The 21,575-nt window shown below is 46.5% G+C and overlaps 1 long non-coding RNA gene across 1 annotated transcript in view; it reads left to right on the forward strand.

The window, feature by feature from the left end:
• Positions 1-444: 444 nt before the first annotated feature.
• Positions 445-21,575, forward strand: part of LOC103790178 (uncharacterized) — a 41,133-nt gene continuing 20,002 nt past the window's right edge. Inside the window, exon 1 of the long non-coding RNA XR_616352.5 lies at positions 445-1,407. This is a non-coding gene — a long non-coding RNA (uncharacterized LOC103790178). The remainder of the gene's footprint in view (positions 1,408-21,575) is intronic.

Below are 21,575 nucleotides of genomic sequence, written 5' to 3' on the forward strand. Positions count from 1 at the left end.
ATCCAGGTCAAAATATTCTGGAAGAAGGCTCGCCTGGCACCTGGAATTCACACCCTCGAGCTCTCCTTTTCACAGAACAGCTTTCGTCAGATTTATTGACAGCATAGCGGGGCATGATTAACGTATAATCCAATAGAGTTGAGCTTTTGACCTTGGCACTATCGACATTTGGGGCTAGCCAATACCTTGCTGTGGCCCTCCTGTGCACTGTAGGATGTTATCAGCATTCCTGGCCTCCACCTGCTAGATGCCAGGAGCACCTCCGCCCCCACAGAAGTTGTGTTAACCAAAATGTCTCCAGATACTGCCAGATGTCCCCTGGAGGGCAAAATCAACTCTGGTTGACCACCACCGCAATAGTATTTTTTTTAAATCAAATATATGAAACATAAAGATTGCTAAGCAATATAGATTATTTCAGATGTCCAGTCTTTTTTTTTTTTTTTTTTTTTTTTAAGATGGAGTTCCTCTGTCACCAGGCTGGAGTGTAGTGGCATGTTCTCAGCTCACTGCAACCTTCAACTCCCTGGTTCAAGTGATTCTCCTGCCTCAGCCTCCTGAGTACCTGAGATTACAGGCACGCACCACCATGCCCAGCTAATTTTGTGTATTTTTAGTAGAGACAGAGTTTCACCGTGTTGGCCAGGATGGTCTTGAACTCCCGACCTTGTGATCTACCTGTCTCGGCCTCCCAAAGTGCTGGGATTACAGGCGTGAGCCACTCCACACGGCCTAGATGTCCAGTCTTAAAGGAAACCACTACTATCATCATTAGCCAAAAAAAGAAAAAACAAACAGTGCTAATAATTAGATATAAAATAATCAATGAAAACTATCATTGCCTTGAAATAATCCCTGGAGGAAATGAAACATCTGTATAAATTTTATCCTTTCACGTGTGAAGATGACTGGGATAGCAGGTGTGGTAAAATACATTGTTCCAAAGCCTGTTCTGTGGTCTGCTGATGAGAATATTCCCTGGATTGGGCTACAGCTGCCATGTGCAGTCTCTCTATTGACAGTGTTTCTCAACCACTCCTGAAAATCCCCACATTGTTTGAACTCGAGTTTTGTAATTACAGAGATGTGGTTCTCAGAGCCAAAAATGAAGCTGCCTGGCTGGAGCAGCAGGATATAGAATAGGCCCTTGGGACTGGTAGATTATAACTTTTGTGGTTTCAAGTACTCATAAATGTGGTGGAGAGGGGTTTTGGAGATGATCCACAACTTGTCAGAGACCCTGCTATTTTTTCTACCCACAGCCATTGTAGAGAATCCAAGCCGAGTTTAAGAGTGCTGTAGAAATACACTGCTGCTACTGCTGTTTCTATTATTGTCTGATGCTGGGACTCTTATGCTCCAACCACGTTTTCACCCAGCTGAGTTGCCTTGTATCACGCCTTTCCAGTGAGTAAGATCATCTGGATAGATTCTCCAAAAGAAATAACCCAGTGAGGGAGGGGCAACCAGCATGACCATGATGCTAGTTGTTGTGTGCGAATGGTAAAATGAATGAAATTATGTGTGTGTGTGCACACTAGTCATTATATGCATGCAGACCCATACATATGCATATGTAGTATAAATGAATCTCCATAAATGCCTAAGGTGATGGCAGTGATGAGGGGCAGTTAAAAATGTTAAGCACAAATTGGAGCTGAGACACTGATCAGAGAAAAATTATCCATAATACTGAGAAAGAGCCATCTGTCATGGCTGGAGGCTCAAGCAGAGAAGGGCTAAGTGGAGAGGCCCCGGGAACAGATGGAGAGGCTTGAACCCCCACACAGAGCAGAGGGTCCAACAGCTGGGACTGATTAATCCAGACGGCTGACTATTACATCATACGTTGGATTACACCCAAGCGAGTGGCTAAAAGCTCCTAGCACGTTCAGGCCAACATGGAGGCACTTCACAAATGGCATCCACCTTGGAATTCCATGAGGGATGAAGACACTGCTCAGCCCTGCCTTCTTGTCCTCTATGGAAAGAGCAAGAGGAATGAAGACAGGCCCTTCTCACCCCTTTATTCTTCTTTATTCTCAGGGTAAATGGAAGTAGAGAAGGAGAACAAGTGAGCTTTTTAAAGAATCTTGTTGACCTGTGTCTTTGTTCTCTGCTGGCTCTCTAAATTACATGATAGAGAGAATGATAAGGAACTTTAATTGTATGAAGTTCAGTTCAGTAAATTGATCCCCTAGCCTAACATGTGATAAAAAGTTTCTGAAGATGAACTTGATCTACTCATGCTTCTTAGTAATCCCACAAATGCTTTATATGACATTTCAGAAGCTCAGGTAATCCCACAAGCATTTTAGCAACATTTCAGCTCAACACCTGTCCCCTCTCCAATGTTCTCTTCAAGTCAGAAACCTAACTTTCAGTACCCAACTCTACTGTCAATCAGTCACTGGGGCCTTATGGAATTGATGGAGTCTTGTAGATTCCCTCTCCTTCGCATTGCTTGAAACCATCTTGGCCTCTCTATCCCCATTGCTGTTGCCTTAATTCTGATCTTTAGTAAGTCCTGCCTGGACTGTTACAATAGTTTCTTTTAAGCTATCTTCTGGTTTCTTTGCTCCAGTGCATTCTTTTCATAGGGTCGGAGCCATAACAAAACTTCCTCTTTGCCCCCTGAATCTGAAAATCACTGACAAGAAGCAGGTTAATAAGGAGAAAAGGCATACAAATTTATTTGAGATCATAGTTTTACATGACTCGGGAGCCTTTAGTATGAAGACCCAAACATAGAGCAAACTGTCCATTTTTAGGCTTACATTCAACAAAGTATGGACAGCCGTGTAGAAATGTGATTGGACAAAAATGTTGTGATCTAACGCTAATAGACTGAGTGGAGAAACCCGGCAAGGCTTTTATGTCTAGATCCTTCTTGACCTCTCTGAGCAGCTTTCCTTCCTTCTGGGTATGGGGCAGGATCCTCTCTGGAATGGAGGTCTTAGGACCTACAGCCAAACTAGGTAGGTCGGAGAATTTCTGTATAGCCAGACACAAATAGTGGGAGGGAAAGTTAGAGTAATGTTTTTAGGTTCTTTGGCTGACTTTGGGGAAAAGGGTTTCTGGTTTCTAGAACCTGCCTTGGGGAAGAATAATTCTAGCTTCTGTGGCCCCTCTGGAGAGAATGGGACTGAGAGACAGGAGGGCAGGAGAAGGTCAGAGAACAACATTTGCTTCTGAAGCGTTTATTTTGGGGTATTGTTTTCTGAGTCTCCACAATAGCTTCCAGAATCGCTTTCTTAAAACTGAAATCTGTTCATATTATTTTCCTGCTTACCACTCTTGTATAACTGCCCATTCTCAAAGGTTTTTAGACATATTTAGACTTGACAGAGTATAGATGAAATTCATTAAAGCAACAGAATTCTATATACGTAGTCAGATTTTCATGAAACTCTAATTTTTTTTTCAGAGAAATAAAGTTCATCACAGTGAGTCAAGAAGCCTCATTCCAAGCTATGGTGTAAATTTCATAGCCTAAGAAATGTGCACGTTGCCTTTTGCTAAGTATGACACATCACCTCTCTCTCACAAAGGGATATATGTTTCTACCAATGTAAATTCATTAGTTTTGATCAATGTTTTGTGAACTCAAAAGTATCTGAGACAGCTCTCAATCAATTTAGAAAGTTTATTTTGTTAAGGTTAAAGATATGCCCGCGACACAGCCTCAGGAGGTCCAGATAACATGTGCACAAGGGGGTCAGGGGACAGCTGGCCTTACACATTTTAGGGAGACAATACATCTGTCAGTACATGTAAGGTTTGCATTGGTTTGATCTGGAAGGGTGGGGCAACTCAAAGCCAGGGTGGTGCTTCCAGGTCCTAGATAGATTTAAACATTTTCTGATTGGCAATTGGTTGAAAAAGTTATTATCAGTAGAAAAGATTGTCTGGGTTATGATAAGTGGTTGTGGCGACCCAGGTTTCATCATGCAGATGAAGTCTCCAGGTAGCAGGCTTCAGAGAAAATAGACTGTAAATGCGTTTTTATCAGACTTAAGGTCTGTGTTGATACTAATGCTAGAGGGCTATAATGAGGCTTGTCCAACCCCCTCTTCCATCATGACCTGAACTAGTTTTTCAGGTTAACTCTGGAATGCTCTTGGACAAAAGGAGGGGTTCATTTAGATGGTTGAGGGACCTTAGAATTTTATTTTTGGTTTACAGTATCGTGGTTATATAAGATGTTAACATTAGGAGGTGCTGGGTAAAAGGCATATGGGAACCCTCTGTATTACCTTTGCAACTCTTCTATAGATCTAAAATAATTTCAAAACGTTACTATTAACTATAGTCTTGAGATTATTTATGAATATTTTATCTGAATAATGGGAATACCATCTAATGGTGCGCTAATACCTCTTTCCCCAACTCCACATTCAGTGATAGCTAGTTGTTAGTTTCACATCAGACAGTGTGGGAGTATTTACACCCTGGCAAGTGGTAAGTGCTATAAACATTTATCAGCATACTAAGGCAGCCAGATGTGACTTTCTCTGCCTGAATATGAAAAGGTATCAATACATATAGGTTGCCAAAAGTGCAAGGGAGAAGAGAAGACAGCAGCTGTGGAAACAAGCTCCCCTCTTTCTCTGTAAAGGATGCAAATCTGCTTATGAGTGTTTCAGAGTCACTGGGCAATCCAGGTCACAGGCATATGGCAGAGATCCCTGTGCTGCTCCCAGCCCCCAGGAAGGCAGGGTATGGAGCCTGTCATTTGAAATCCTGAGACCTTGGGGGATGCAGGGAGAAGCTGTGGAAGCCAAACAGCAATCTTCTCATAATTTTAGCCATGATGAGTATATTAAGAATCATTCAAATATTTCAAATTTGGCATTGGGGGCAGGGCCAATCAGTTCTACATAGCAGCTACCAGCATAACATTTTCCGTCATGGTTTTCTGTCCACTAAATGTCATGTTATTATTACTCGATTTAGTATATGAAGAAAAAAAGGAATACTTCCAGGGACCACACACTCAACAGAGTGGGATGTTGAAAAGATTCACCATCCAGATCTTTCAAGGTAGAGGTGATCAACACTGAGGGTACAGTTTGATTTTTTTTTTTTTAGATGGAGTCTCACTCTGTTGCCCAGGCTGGAGTGCAGTGGCACAATCTTGGCTCACTGCAACTTCTGCCTCCCAGGTTCAAGTGTTCTCTTGCCTCAGCCTCCTGAGTATCTGGGACTGCACTTAACATGCCTGACTAATTTTTGTATGGCCTCAAGTGATCCATCCGCCTCAGCCTCCCAAAGTACTGGGATTACAGGTGTGAGCCACCCCACTGGGTCCTACAGTTTGATCGTTTTTTTAAGGAGCAAACTCGATTCAACTTTCCACATACACGGGGTTTCACACTGGCAGTGTGAGGCAGGGGGTCGGAGGTGGGGTTAAGTATTGAAATCAGCATATAAGGCAGTAATAGTTGATAATCAAAACTACTCTCTAAAACTCAAATCCGTGGTTCTGCAGAGGTGGTACACTGCTAGAGGGAATTTAGAATATTATGTGTTTTTTGGTTAGCATACCCAAGGGAGGGGCACCTTAGATATTAATGAGCCACAGCTGGGGATTTTAAGCAACACTCATTGCTCATAAAGTCCAGGAAAAAGAAGGATCCTCTCCGGTCCTGCAGGGCTTCTGAATGCTCTGCTAGACCTGCATAGTGTGTGAAAACCTGCTCAAGATTATCTGAGGATAGATGCTCACAGCATTTTACAACTAAACACTAAAGTATTTTTAGCAATTTTAATAAGCACTGAGTTTTTCTGGAAATCAACTACTATATGAATCAAAAGTTTGTGTTTGGCTCTGTAGGGAACTTTTAGCACAAGTCGTTCATTGTTCTGCAAAATCCTGACACCACCAGTTCTCAATATAACACACCTGAATCTACTGGCATTTGTAATTATTACAGCCTTAGTTTTCCTACAACTGTTTATTATTAAAGGGGAGTACTGTTCTGATAAGGTTGGAAATCATTGCCTTGAATTTCCATCAATCACTGGAATCTCAGCTGCTTGAAACCAATATGTAGGGGCCAAGGGAAAACCTCCCCTTCGCCCTCTGAAGGCTTGCTGAAAAATCAACTGACAATAGGCAGATTAACAGGACAAAAGGCATACAAATTTATTAACGTGCAGGAGAGTCCTACAACGTATAAGATCTCAAAGAAATGGCCAGATAATTAAGGCTTTTATACCATCTTGAGGTTACAGAATGAATGGGGCCTTGGGAGATCTCAAAATGTGCTATGTTGTCAAAACAAGGTTATGGGAGAAGAAGAGGAGACCTGGCTGGCAAAGGTGGTCTTGTTATGCAGATAAGACCTCATAGGTAGCAGCTCTTAGAGAGAATAGATGGTAAATGTTTCTTTCAGACCTTTAAAGGTGTCAGCCTGTCAGTTCATCTTTCCTAGATCCGGACAAGGGAGAGACTAAGAAAAAATCTGGCTGCATCAGTGCAGATTTTCTCTACAGGTGCAAATCTCTCCCCACAAAAGACAGATTTGCAGAGCTGCTTCTCTTTGCTGGCGCTCTGAACAGCCATCTCAAAATGTGTCAAAGAAATATATTTTGGGGTGAAATATTTTGGTTTTCTTTAAAGTCAAGAATGAAATGTTTTTTTTTTCACTTTATATTCAGGTTGTTGTCGCCTTTCCCAGGGACACCAGAGGTCCTGGCTTTACTTAAAGACAAGCCTTCTCAACCTCAGAACGAATTAACATTTGGGGAAAATGCACACTGTGCACAGTGCACAGGACGGAACCCGAGCCCCCACCCCAACATGGGGTATATCCGTGGTCTCTACCCACTAGATTTGAGCAGCAACCTCCCCACAAGTTATGACAACCAGTGTTGAAACGTTGTACAAATTAAATTTAACGGAGTTTAACTGAGTAAAGAACAATTCTAAAATCAGGCAGCCCACAGAACCACAATAGGTTCAGACTCCAGGTCTGCCACATGGTTAGATAACATTTATGGACAGAAAAAGGAAAACGACACACAGAAAACAGAAGCGAGGTACAGAAACTGCTGGATTGGTTTTATGGCACCGTGTTTGCCTTATTTGAACAGGGTTTGAACAGTTGGCTGCCTGTGATTGGCTGAAACTGTAATTGGTACCAAGGTAGGTTTGTCTGTTTACATATCAAGTTAGGTTACAGTTCACTATGTACAGAGAAACCTTTAGGCCAAACTTAAAATATATAAGGAGGCAGATTTAGGTCAGACTTAGCTTTAACACCAGAAGTGTCTCTAGACATCGCCAAATGTCTCCTGGGGCACAAAATCACCCCTAGTTGAGAACCTCTGGTTTAAGGCAACTCCACTCCGGAATTCTTTTCAGAATGAGAATTTGGGTCATGTTTCTCAAAGCACGATTTGCAAATCAGATCAAAAATACAGGATTCCCCCAAGGTACTAGTCAAAAGTGCAAATCAGAATCTGGAGTGTGTCATATGGTGGGCCAGACAGAGGCAGGCGTGATGCCTCTTGCCTGTAATCCCAGCACTTTGGGAGGCCAAGGCAGGTAGATTTGAGGTCAGGAGTGTCCGACCTACCCTCTGCGAGAGGACTGAGCTCGTTCAGAAAAAACCGGACCGCAGGCTAGGAGAAAGTTCATAAGTTCAGGCTTTATTGAGAGAAAAGAGCCTCCGGGCGTGCCAGCCGGGATGAAAAGGAAAAATGGCCGCGCCGCTCAGAGGGGCAGGGTAGTTTTATAGGGGTAGAAGGGCTGGAGGAGTGGAAAAGTTGGGGGCTGAGGTGGTGGGCAACTGTTGGCCAGTTTGAACCGCTAGGCGGGAAGCCAGGCGGCGGGAAGCCAGGGAGAGCTGATGAGGCAGAAACCGGGCGGCGGGAAACTGGGGAGTGCTGATGAGGCAGAAGCGGCGGGAGGGGAGCTGGGGAGTGCTGATAAGGCAGAAGCGGCGGGAGGTGGCTGCGGCGGCGGGAAGGCCAGGGCGGTATGTAAAGATAGGAGAGCCTCTTTGTGGGGGGAGGGAAAGAGAGAGAGAGAGCTTTCACGGTAGAGGCAGAGTTTTCCAGACATTCCCGACTCCTTAAAGAAAAGAAAAAGGGGTCAGGGGCGTCGGTTGTCTCTCTGGCTACTTCCTGCTGACAAGGGTCGATGGGGGGTTCTGAAGAGGTCTCTTTTCTTAAGGAGCCTGGATGTTCAGGGAGAGGTCTGTTTCTTGCACTCGTTCAGGGCAGGGTTGGAGCAGCATCTGGTGGATGGTGACTCGAGTCAGTTCTTGAAAGCGCCGCTGTATGAACTGTAGAAAGCAAGGAGCAATAAGTAAGATTAGGCAAACGGCTACTAGGGGCCCAAGCAATGGGGACAAGAGGGTATACATAGAGGAAGACCACCACGCTGTGGCTTCAGCCGAGAACTTCTGACTGCAGGTTAGTTTTGAGTTTCTGGAGGCTCTCGATTCGGGTTTCTACTAGGCCGGATTCATTGATGTAGTAACAGCACTCTTCTTGTAGGAAGATACAGGTCCCTCCTCATTCAGCAGTGAGCAGGTCCAGGGCTCTTCGGTTCTGCAAGGCAACTTGGGCAACTGAGGTGATCTGTCATTGGAGTGATGCTAAAGACTCAGTAGAGTCATCAATAGCTGCTTGGAGTTGTGAGGTCAGTCGGGCTATGGCCAGGTGAGAGTGGACTAGTGCCCCTCCCCCGAATCCTGCTGCAAGTGCTGAACCAGCAAGGGAGACTCCAACGGCAATGGGTAGGAAGGCAGCTCGTCGGGTGCGGTGATGGGGAGCTTGCAGCATCTGGAATTCGGCTGAAGAATATATAGTGAGTCGAGGGACTAGGGTTACTGGGAGGCATAAAAGAGATGAGGAAAGACCGATGTAGAGAGTTTTTGTTAAGGTCCTGTTACACCAAAAAAACGTTCCTCGTGGGGCTGTTATATTGGTGGTTACCCGTATAGTTCTGTTACAGCTAGGGAAGTTTCGGCCTAGGGAATAGCACACAGGTAGCTGTTCAAAATCAGGTGGAGTGTAGAGATCGACTTCCCTGACGGGGGAGAAGGAAGAAGTTGAGGCTGAAAGGTTGAGAGGGATGGGGTAAGGGACTGCAACGAAGGGAGTCTGTCCTAAGAAGGCACACATGAGGCATGAGGTTAGGTCAGTTAGTCCTGAGAGGTTAGCTAACTTGATTCCTTCTTGGAGAAAAGTTAACCAGGAAAACGGAGACGAATGTGGTTGTAATTGGTCATTCAGAGATTTTTCTTGTAGACTAATATCAGAGTGGACTTGGTGGACTGTACGTATGTATGTCCGCCAGATGTACAGGTGGGAAGAGGGATATTTGGTATCTATGTGGTCATACACGGCAGCTTTCTGGGGGCTTTTCCACCGGTTGTCCCAGGGGTCAGGTATGAGAATGGAATACCGTGTAGAACCGATAATGGTGTTTCCTTCTCCATCTATGTCTGGGATGATTTTGAGCTGAGATCGGGCAGGTACTGTGGACTTGACGGCTATATGTAGTCGACAGTTCATCCAAGTACATCCCATGCAGGAGCGCCAAGGAGTATTATTGCATGCACCTGATGGTTGGTCATGGTTGAAGCACATGAGAGGTATATTAGTATGGATGTTGTGGAATTTGGTGAAGTTCAGATATATGGCCCTTTGGCATCCGGCTGCGGGGCAGTCGGAAGTTGCAAGAAGATGGTTGTGGCTGTATGGGGGGGTATTACAGATGAAGGTGGTTTTGGTATAGTTTTCAGTTAGGAAAAATCTCCATCTGTAGGGGGTGTGGCTGCTAGGCCCTGGTAAGTTTGACAGATAAAGGGCCAGTAGGAACAGCCTTCCAGCATAGGGAGGGTCCATGAGGGGCCTTTTTTACCCGAGACAAGTGGACCCAAGATGGGATTTCAGCAACTCTTATAGCTGATGGAGTGGTAAGGAGGACTGTGTATGGTCCTTCCCACTTGGGGGTGAGGGGTTTTGGGGAGAGGGTCCTGATAAGAACTGAGTCCCCGGGGGAGACTTTCTGTATATTTTCAGATGGCTGGGTGGGTTGGGGAAGAGAAGCGTTGGCGTGTTCTCGGAGAAGGCTGCGAAGGAGAGTAAAGTAGGGGAGGTAGCTGTCTAGAGGAGTGGTCTCTGGTGGTGGGGGAGTTGAAAGTAGGAAGGGGCGACCGTACAGCAGCTCAAACGGGCTAAGCTGTGATGGGCCCTGGGGGCTTGCTCTCAACCTGGTGAGGGCGATAGGAAGCAAGGTTACCCAGGATTGGCGGAGCTCAAGCATGAGCTTGGTCAGATGCTCCTTTATTAGGCCATTGGCCCGTTCCACCTTACCAGAGGACTGAGGATGGTAGGCGGCGTGTAGCTTCCACTGAATTCCTAGAGAGGTAGAAACGGCATTAATGACTTTGGAGATAAAGGCTGGGCCGTTGTCTGACTGTATGGTAGCCGGGAGTCCAAAGCGTGGGATGATGTCTTGAATGAGATGAGTGGCTACTGTCCCGGCAGACTCAGAGGCTGTGGGGTAAGCTTCAATCCAGCCTGAAAAAGTGTCAACAATGGTTAGCAGATACCGGTACTGTTTGTGCTTTGGCATATGGGTGAAATCAATTTGCCAGTCTTGGCCAGGTAGGAACCCGCGTAGCTGATGAAGCTGGCGCCGAGGATGACAGGAACCCTGGGAATTAGTTTTTGTGCAGACAGTACATGAGGACTGGACTTCCTGTATGGTACTGAGGAGATGGTGAGGGTGAAAAAGTGGGTTGAGGAACTGGTATAAGGCTTTAGGCCCAATGTGGAGTGAATTGTGGATGTCTTGGATTATCTGGTACTTTTGCTTTTCGGGGAGGATGAGGAGGTTATGCTTGAAGGCCCAGTCATCCCTGAACCGTACCCCGGGGGTAGACTGGAGGGCCTGGAGTTCTGAGGTAGAGTATTGAGGGCTATATGACTTGGACAAGAAACAGAGAGTGGAGGTGGGTGGTGGACGGTTTCTTGCTGTGTCTTTAGCTACCCTGTCTGCAAAGGCATTCCCTGCGGCTATGGGTGAGTTCAGGGACTGATGCCCTTTACAGTGGACGATGGCTACCTTGCTAGGGAGTTGAACGGCTTGAATAAGGGCAGCAATGAGTTTTCCATTGAGAACGGGCGTGCCCTTAGTGGTGAGGAAGCCTCGTTCCTTCCAGATCATGCAGTGTGAGTGAGCTATGAGGAAGGCATACTTGGAGTCAGTATATATATTTACTTCTTTGTTCTGGGACCAGGATAGGGCCTGAGTAAGGGCGACTAATTCAGCCTGTTGTGAAGTGGTCCCAAGAGGAAGGGGGCGGGTCTCTATAATTTCAGAGTGAGTTACTACAGCATAGGCCACTCTCCGTGGGCCGGTGGGATGAGGTATAGAGCTGCCATCAACGAATAGGGTAATGGAGGCAGATGGTAGGGGTTGAGGTAGCAAGTCGGGACGAGGAGACTGGGCTAATTTGAGGATCTCAGTACAGGAATGTAGGGGGCTGGAGTACAGAGGGCAAGGGAGGAGGGTAGCTGGGTTTAATGAGGAGCAGTGAGAAAGAGTGATGTTGGGGTTCTCAATAAACAGTAGGTGAAGCAGTTGAATACGGGAGGGCCCGAGGTGGGGCAGAGAGTGTTGACTGAGCAGTTCAGTCAACCTGTGTGGAGAAAAGACTTGGAGTGAGAGTTGTAGATTGATCTTAAGAGCTTCTGTGGTTAGGGTGACGGCTGCAGCTAGGGCTCTAAGACATGGCTGCCATCCTCGCTCAGTTGGGTCAAGTTGTCTAGACAGGTAGGCTATAGGCAGAAGAGTCTTTCCAACTGGTTGGACTAGCACTCCTACAGCTGTATGTTGTTTCTCGTCTGTATATAGTTGGAAGGGTAAGTTGGGATTAGGCAGGGCTAGGCTGGTGGAAGTACATAGGGCACTAAGCAGTGACTTGAATGCCCGGTTGACAGAACCTGGTGAGGAGAGTGGTCCCTCGGGGGCTTCTACAGCAGCATGGTATAGAGGTTTTGCTAGCAAAGCATAATTAGGTACCCAATGGCGGAAAAAACCTACCAGTCCTAGGAAGGAGAGGATTTCTTTTGCTGACTCGGGGGCCTGGAGCGCCTTTAAGGCTTGTAGTCGGTCGATTGTGATGGACCGTCGCCCAGGTGTGAGCTGTATGCCTAGGTAGGTGATGGTGGGTGAGGCTATTTGTGCTTTGGTTGGTGACACCCGGTATCCCTTATCTCCTAGGAAATTGAGTAGGGCGGTGGTGGCCTGGATGCACTCCTGGCAGGTGGGGGAGCAGATAAGAAGGTCATCTACGTACTGGAGGAGGTGAGAGGGCTTGAGGTTGCAGTGAAGTAGGTCAGTGGCGAGTGCCTGGCCGAATAGGTGTGGGCTATCTCGGAAGCCCTGTGGAAGGACTGTCCAGGCCAGTTGCTGGGACATGTTCGTGAGGGGATCATCCCAAGTGAAGGCAAAGATAAAGTAGGAGTTGGGGTGTAGAGGTATAGTAAAGAAGGCATCCTTTAGGTCTAAGACTGAGAAACAGGTGGTCTCTGGGGGAATGTTAGAGAGAATGGGGTACGGGTTGGGGACAACTGGATGTATGGGAATTACAGCTTCATTGACTAAGCGCAAGTCCTGGACTAGTCTATATTGTCCTGAGGGTTTTCGTACTGGGAGGATGGGGGTATTACACGGGAGTTAATGGGAATTAGGAGGCCTTGACCTTTTAGTTTCTCTATGATGGGTCGGATACCCATACGGTGGGCTTTAGAGATAGGAAATTGGGGGCGGCAGAGAAAATGAGGCGAGGAGTCTTTAAGGCGGACTTGAACTGGCTGGTGGTGTGTAGCTACAGACGGGTTGTTAATGTCCCAGACCTGAGGGTGGACTTCAGGGAGTAGTTCTGACAGGGCTTTTTGGGGTTCAGTGTCTGAGGTGAGGGCTAGGAGAAAGAGACTGCGTGGGTTGGCGGAGGGGAAGGTTATGATGGCCTTCAGCTTTGAAAGGATGTCTCGCCCCAGAAGGGGAACTGGGCAGGTGGGGATTACTAAAAAGGAGTGGGTGAAGGGAGTGGAGTTATATGAGCACATGAGTGGTGGGGTTTGGTAGGGGATACTCGGGGTCCCATCGATTCCCATGACCGAGACCTGGGAAGGGGTGAGACGGCCAGAATAAGAAGGAAGTGCAGAGTAGGTAGCCCCCGTGTTGAGCAAGAACGAGACACTTTTACCCGCTACCTGAATTTTGACCCTTGGCTCGGCGAGGGTAACCGGAGTCGGTAAGCCAGGGCCCCGCTAGTCATCTAGCAGCCCTAGTAGACTGGGGAACGGAGCTCCCTCAGAGGTCGGCTCCTGGCAAGCAGGCTCCTCCCTACTGAGGGTGACCGCCGGCTGCGTAACGCCAGTGTGTCTGTTTTGAGGAACCGGCACCCTGGGGAAGCTGGGGCAGTCTGACTTCCAGTGTCCCGGGAGCTGACAGATAGGGCAAGGCTTAGTTGGTGGCCGTGGTTGTGGACAGGCTCGGGACCAGTGTCCTTCCTTTCCACATTTGAAACATGCTCCCGGAGGGGCATGGGTTTCGGCCTTGGGCTTCTGGTTCCCTGCCGGCCTTAGAGCCGCCACTAGGGCTTGGGTCTGGAGGGCAGCCTTCTGCTTCATGCGAGTTTGGCGGGCAGCCTCAGCCGCATCTTCCCTGGCATTGAATACTTTAAAGGCCATTTTTACCAGGTCTTGGATGGGAGTCTCTGGCCCCTCTTCTGCTTTCTTTAGTTTCTTTCTTATGTCGGGTGCTGATTGGGAGATAAAATGGGAGGCTAATACAGTGGCCCCGTTCTGGGAGGCTGGATCTAGCCGAGTATACCGGACTAGGGCTTCTTGCAAGCGGGCGAGAAAGAGGGCGGGATTCTCATCAGGTAGTTGGGTGATTTCTCTCAGTTTATCATAGTTTACAACTTTGTTAGATACAGCATCCATTCCCCTGAGGAGGTATCTAATCATGCGGTCCCTCTTGGGTATATCAGACCCTCGATTAGCCTGATAGTCCCATTGGGGGTCTTCACCTGGGATTGCTTCGGGGCCTAGGGGGATCTGGTTATTTATAGCATGGTCTTTATCTGCTTGGTTTCTGGCTGCGCTCATGCTCCTCCACTGTGAGGGTGGAGGAACAGACAACGCGAATATCATGCCAAGTGAGGCTGTAGGCTTGAGTGAGGTATTGGAATTCCTTAATATAGGTGGACGGGTCGGCTGAGAAGGATCCTAAACGTCTCTCAATTTGGGACAGGTCTTGAAGTGAGAAAGGAACATGGACCCTGACTAAACCTTCTGCGCCTGCTACTTCTCGGAGTGGGGCCAGGTTAGCTGGCCGGTGAGAGCGGGTGTGGGCCGCCACCGGAGAGGCAAGAGGAAGTGCAGCCTCTGAGGGAGGGGGCTCGGAGGGAGTAGAGGAAGAGTGAGGCATGGCCTCTGAGGTAGGAGGTGCAGAGGGAGCAGAGGAAGAGCGTGCCGTTGATGGCGACTGGTTGCTGAGATTGGCAGGAGAGGACAGATGTTCAGGCAGATCCTCTGGTGAGGAGTAGGGAGGGGGAGAGGTAGTGGAGGAAGATTTACGGGGGATTCGAGCCAAGAGGATTTGGTGGGTGGAGCAGGAAGAACATAGGTCGGGGTGGGTACGGAGGTCCCAAAAAGCCTGGACGTAAGGAATTTCATTGTCCTTGCCCGCGCGGCGACAAAAATCGTCGAGATTTCGGAGGGTGTTGAAATCAAAAGTGCCAGTCAGGGGCCAATGTGACTGGTTACTGAGTTTATATTTGGGCCAAGCCACCTGAGACAGGAAGACAAGCTTTTTCTTTCTGAGGGTTTGGGAATATCCCAATTTGGTAAAATTTCGCAGCAAGCACCCAAGGGGGGTGCTCAGAGGTATTTTGGACTCCGAATTTCCCATGGCAGGTGCAGCTACAGACTCTCCGGCGCAGAAGGGCAGATGCAACGAAAAGGCATCCCCGTTCGCTGCAAATTCCCCGGAGTACAATTAAGTACGGAAAGGGAAGCGGTCAGAGGGGCGTCCCCCGTCTGGCGGCTGTCCCTCGGAAGGCTCCTGGAGCCAGAACGGAAGACTACCTTGGCTTGGCCAAGACTAGGCAAGGAGTCCGTGCGGAACGCCGGAGAGGGAGCAACTGCACCGTGCCATAGGAAGAGGAGACGGGAAGCGGAGGAAGGCAAAACAAGAAAAACTTGGCTTACCTTAATCGGAGCGTGGTGGCAGGGCCAGTGTTGGGTAGGTCGGGGAGGGGGGCCATGGCTGGGCCAACAGCCCCTCCCGTCCCGGGTTTCGGCACCACTTGTCCGACCTACCCTCTGCGGGAGGACTGAGCTCGTTCGGAAAAAACCGGACCGCAGGCTAGGAGAAAGTTCTTAAGTTCAGGCTTTATTGAGAGAAAAGAGCCTCCGGGCGTGCCAGCCGGGACGAAAAGGAAAAATGGCCGCGCCGCTCAGAGGGGCAGGGTTGTTTTATAGGGGTAGAAGGGCTGGAGGAGTGGAAAAGTTGGGGGCTGAGGTGGTGGGCAACTGTTGGCCAGTTTGAACCACTAGGCGGGAAGCCGGGCGGCGGGAAGTCGGGGAGAGCTGATGAGGCAGAAACCGGGCGGCGGGAAACTGGGGACTGCTGATGAGGCAGAAGCGGCGGGAGGTGGCTGCGGCGGCGGGAAGGCCAGGGCGGTATGTAAAGATAGGAGAGCCTCTTTGTGGGGGGAGGGAAAGAGAGAGAGAGAGCTTTCACGGTAGAGGCAGAGTTTTCCAGAGAAGGAGTTCAAGACCAGCCTAGTCAACAAGGTGAAACACTGTCTCCACAGGGCTTGGTGGTGCATGCCTGTAATCCCAGCTACTCAGGAGGCTGAGGCAGGAGAATCACTTGAACCTGGGAGGCAGAGGTTGCAGTAGGCTGACATTGTGCCACTGCACTTTAGCCTGGGGGACAGAGTGACACTCATCTCAAAACTAAAATAAAATTAGAAAGCTCCTGGCTTGATTGCAGCTCTACTTGTTAGTGACAGTGTGGCCTCAGCAATTTAACCTCACTGAGCTTCATATTCCTCAGCAGCAAGGTGAGAGTGAAAACCATGCCACATCTCAGGGGTCTTTTGAGGATTAAGTGAGAGACTGCATGTGAGGAACTCATAATAGCGCAGGTCTTACTGATCTTTGTAATGCCTTGTCATCCTAACCCAAGCTGAGCACACACAGCAGGAACAAGGTCACAGACCCTGGGAGCAGGGACTGAGGAGACAGCCTTGGCTTCAAATGGGCAAAGGCTTTGAACTGTTCTTGGTGGTGGTCTACAGTTCACCCCAGTTGCCAGCTTAGCCCGTGGGGATAGCAACTACTTCAGCCCCCTGGGGCAGGGAGCCCAGACTCCTTCCTCCTTCCTGCTGAGTTTTTTCAAGAGATCACCATAGCCCCAGAGAGCAAAGATTAAAAGGAAAAATCACACACCTTTTGCAGTGATATAACCTTAGCTACCAGGTGCCCAGCTCTTCTCTGTGACATCATCTGCCTTGTCACTCAGTAAAGATCGTAGGGTCAGGAATCAGCTAGGCCCTATCCACCTCATTCCACTTCATTTCCACCTGCAGTAGTTACTACTATCAGGATCTGAAAGGTCAAGTCACTTGGTCAATGTCACACAGCTAGTAAGGAGGGAAGCAAAGATATGTACCCAGTTAGTCTGACCAGAGTCCATGCTTCAAAAAATATGAATGAGAAACAACATGTCAAAGTACCAGTGACATAACTGCCCAGTGGGTTCACCTTGCCAATTGCCTATGGAGAAAGAGTAATTCTCACAGAGCCAGCTGGGAAGGAGACCGGAGTTTTGTTATTACTCAAATCAGTCTCCGAGCATTCCAGGATCGGAGTGTTTAAGGATAATTTGGCAGGTAGGGGCTCAGGAAGTGGGGAGTGCTGATTGGTCAGGTCGGAGATGAAATCAAAGGGGGTCAATTCCTGGGTGGGATCACGGAACTGATGAAGCCAGATTACCAGTTTGGGTGGTATCAGCTGGTGCATGGAGTACAGGCTTTGCAAAATATTTCAAGCACTGATCTTAGGTTTTACAGTAGTGATGTAAACAGGAGCAATTTGGGAAGGTTCAGACTCTTGGAGCTGCAGGCTGCATGGCCCCTAAACGGTAATTTCTTTTTTTTTTTTAATTTTTTATTGGATTATAGGTTTTGGGGTACATGAGCAGAGCATGCAAGACAGTTGCGTAGGTACACACATGGCAGTGTGCTTTGCTTTTCTTCTCCCCTTCACCCACATTTGGCATTTCTCCCCAGGCTATCCCTCCCCACCTCCCCCTCCCTCTGGCCCTCCCCTTTTCCCCACAATAGACCCCGGTGTTTAGTACTCCCCTTTCTGTGTCCATGTGTTCTCATTTTTCATCACCCACCTATGAGTGAGAATATGCGGTGTTTCATTTTCTGTTCTTGTGTCAGTTTGCTGAGGATGATGTTCTCCAGATTCATCCATGTCCCTACAAACGACACGAACTCATCATTTCTGATTGCTGCATAATATTCCATGGTGTATATGTGCCACATTTTTCCAATCCAGTCTATTATCAATGGGCATTTGGGTTGATTCCAGGTCTTTGCTATCGTAAACAGTGCTGCAATGAACATTCGTGTACATGTGTCCTTATAGTAGAACGATTTATAGTCTTTTGGATATATACCCAGTAATGGGATGGCTGGGTCAAATGGAATTTCTATTTCTAAGGCCTTGAGGAATCGCCACACTGTCTTCCACAATGGTTGAACTAATTTACACTCCCACCAACAGTGTAAAAGTGTTCCTTTTTCTCCACATCCTCTCCAGCATCTGTTGTCTCCAGATTTTTTAATGATCGCCATTCTAACTGGCGTGAGATGGTATCTCAATGTGGTTTTGATTTGCATCTCTCTGATGACCAGTGACGATGAGCATTTTTTCATATGATTGTTGGCCTCATATATGTCTTCTTTTGTAATGTGTCTGTTCATATCCTTTGCCCACTTTTGAATGGGCTTGTTTGTTTTTTTCCTGTAAATCTGTTTGAGTTCTTTGTAAATTCTGGATATCAGCCCTTTGTCAGATGGGTAGACTGCGAAAATTTTTTCCCATTCTGTTGGTTGCCGATCCACTCTAGTGACTGTTTCTTTTGCCGTGCAGAGGCTGTGGAGTTTCATTAGGTCCCATTTGTCTATTTTGGCTTTTGTTGCCAATGCTTTTGGTGTTTTGTTCATGAAGTCCTTGCCTACTCCTATGTCCTGGATGGTTTTGCCTAGATTTCCTTCTAGGGTTTTTATGGTGCCAGGTCTTATGTTTAAGTCTTTAATCCATCTGGAGTTAATTTTAGTGTAAGGTGTCAGGAAGGGGTCCAGTTTCTGCTTTCTGCACATGGCTAGCCAGTTTTCCCAACACCATTTGTTAAACATGGAATCCTTGCCCCATTGCTTGTTTTTGTCGGGTTTATCAAAGATTGTATAGTTGTATGTATGTTGTGTTGCCTCCGGTGCCTCTGTTCTGTTCCATTGGTCTATATCTCTGTTTTGGTACCAGTACCATGCTGTTTTGATTACTGTAACCTTGTAGTATAGTTTGAAATCCGGTAGTGTGATGCCCCCCGCTGTGTTCTTTTTGCTTAGAATTGACTTGGCTATGCGGGCTCTCTTTTGGTTCCATATGAAGTTCATGGTGGTTTTTTCCAGTTCTGTGAAGAAAGTCAATGGTAGCTTGATGGGGATAGCGTTGATTCTGTAAATTACTTTGGGCAGTATAGCCATTTTCACGATATTAATTCTTCCTAACCATGAACATGGAATGTTTCTCCATCTGTTTGTGTCCTCTCTGATTTCGTTGAGCAGTGGTTTGTAGTTCTCCTTGAAGAGGTCCCTTACGTTCCTTGTGAGTTGTATTCCAAGGTATTTTATTCTTTTTGTAGCAATTGCGAATGGCAGTTCGCTCTTGATTTGGCTTTCTTTAAGTCTGTTATTGGTGTAGACGAATGCTTGTGATTTTTGCACATTGATTTTATATCCTGAGACTTTGCTGAAGTTGTTTATCAGTTTCAGGAGTTTTTGGGCTGAGGCAATGGGGTCTTCTAGGTATACTATCATGTCGTCTGCAAATAGAGACAATTTGGCTTCCACCTTTCCTATTTGAATACCCTTTATTTCTTTTTCTTGCCTGATTGCTCTGGCTAGAACTTCCAGTACTATATTGAATAGGAGTGGTGACAGAGGGCATCCTTGTCTAGTGCCAGATTTCAAAGGGAATGCTTCCAGTTTTTGCCCATTCAGTATGATATTGGCTGTTGGTTTGTCATAAATAGCTTTTATTACTTTGAGATACGTTCCATCAATACCGAGTTTATTGAGGGTTTTTAGCATAAAGGGCTGTTGAATTTTGTCAAATGCCTTCTCTGCATCAATTGAGATAATCATGTGGTTTTTGTTTTTGGTTCTGTTTATGTGGTGAATTACGTTGATAGACTTGCGTATGTTGAACCAGCCTTGCATCCCCGGGATGAATCCTACTTGATCATGATGAATAAGTTTTTTGATTTGCTGTTGCAATCGGCTTGCCAATATTTTATTGAAGATTTTTGCATCTATGTTCATCATGGATATTGGCCTGAAGTTTTCTTTTCTCGTTGGGTCTCTGCCGGGTTTTGGTATCAGGATGATGTTGGTCTCATAAAATGATTTGGGAAGGATTCCCTCTTTTTGGATTGTTTGAAATAGTTTTAGAAGGAATGGTACCAGCTCCTCCTTGTGTGTCTGGTAGAATTCGGCTATGAACCCGTCTGGACCTGGGCTTTTTTTGTGTGGTAGGCTCTTAATTGCTTCCTCAACTTCAGACCTTGTTATTGGTCTATTCATAGTTTCAGCTTCCTCCTGGTTTAGGCTTGGGAGGACACAGGAGTCCAGGAATTTATCCATTTCTTCCAGGTTTACTAGTTTATGTGCATAGAGTTGTTTGTAATATTCTCTGATGATGGTTTGAATTTCTGTGGAATCTGTGGTGATTTCCCCTTTATCATTTTTTATTGCATCTATTTGGTTGTTCTCTCTTTTATTTTTAATCAATCTGGCTAGTGGTCTGTCTATTTTGTTGATCTTTTAAAAAAACCAGCTCTTGGATTTATTGATTTTTTGAAGGGTTTTTCGTGTCTCAATCTCCTTCAGCTCAGCTCTGATCTTAGTAATTTCTTGTCTTCTGCTGGGTTTTGAGTTTTTTTGATCTTGCTCCTCTAGCTCTTTCAATTTTGACGATAGGGTGTCAATTTTGGATCTCTCCATTCTCCTCATATGGGCACTTATTGCTATATACTTTCCTCTAGAGACTGCTTTAAATGTGTCCCAGAGGTTCTGGCACGTTGTGTCTTCATTCTCATTGGTTTCAAAGAACTTCTTTATTTCTGCCTTCATTTCGTTGTTTACCCAGTCAACATTCAAGAGCCAGTTGTTCAGTTTCCATGAAGCTGTGCGGTTCTGGGTCGGTTTCTGAATTCTGAGTTCTAACTTGATTGCACTATGGTCTGAGAGGCTGTTTGTTATGATTTCAGTTGTTTTGCATTTGTTGAGCAGTGCTTCACTTCCAATTATGTGGTCAATTTTAGAGTAGGTGTGATGTGGTGCTGAGAAGAATGTGTATTCTGTGGATTTGGGGTGGAGAGTTCTGTAAATGTCCACCAGGTTTGCTTGCTCCAGGTCTGAGTTCAAGCCCTGGGTATCCTTGTTGATTTTCTGTCTGGTTGATCTGTCTAGTATTGACAGTGGAGTGTTAAAGTCTCCCACTATTATTGTGTGGGAGTCTAAGTCCTTCTGTAAGTCATTAAGAACTTGCCTTATGTATCTGGGTGCTCCTGTGTTGGGTCCATATATGTTTAGGATCGTTAGCTCTTCTTGTTGTATCGATCCTTTTACCATTATGTAATGGCCTTCTTTGTCTCTTTTGATCTTTGTTGCTTTAAAGTCTATTTTATCAGAGATGAGAATTGCAACTCCTGCTTTTTTTTGCTCTCCATTTGCTTGGTAAATCTTCCTCCATCCCTTTATTTTGAGCCTTTGTGTATCCTTGCATGTAAGATGGGTTTCCTGGATACAGCACACTGATGGGTTTTGGATTTTTATCCAATTTGCCAGTCTGTGTCTTTTGATTGGTGCATTTAGTCCATTTACATTTAGGGTTAAGATTGTTATGTGTGAATTTGATACTGCCATTTTGATGCTAAGTGGCTGTTTTGCCTGTTAGTTGTTGTAGATTCTTCATTATGTTGAAGCTCTTTAGCATTCAGTGTGATTTTGGAATGGCTGGTACTGATTGATCCTTTCTATGTGTAGTGCCTCTTTTAGGAGCTCTTGTAAAGCAGGCCTGGTGGTGACAAAATCTCTGAGTACTTGCTTGTTCACAAAGGATTTTATTCTTCCTTCACTTCTGAAGCCTAGTTTGGCTGGATATGAAATTCTGGGTTGAAAGTTCTTTTCTTTAAGAATGTTGAATATTGGCCCCCACTCTCTTCTGGCTTG

This window comes from Callithrix jacchus, chromosome X (genome assembly GCF_049354715.1).
Source record: "Callithrix jacchus isolate 240 chromosome X, calJac240_pri, whole genome shotgun sequence".
Taxonomy (NCBI): domain Eukaryota; kingdom Metazoa; phylum Chordata; class Mammalia; order Primates; family Cebidae; genus Callithrix; species Callithrix jacchus.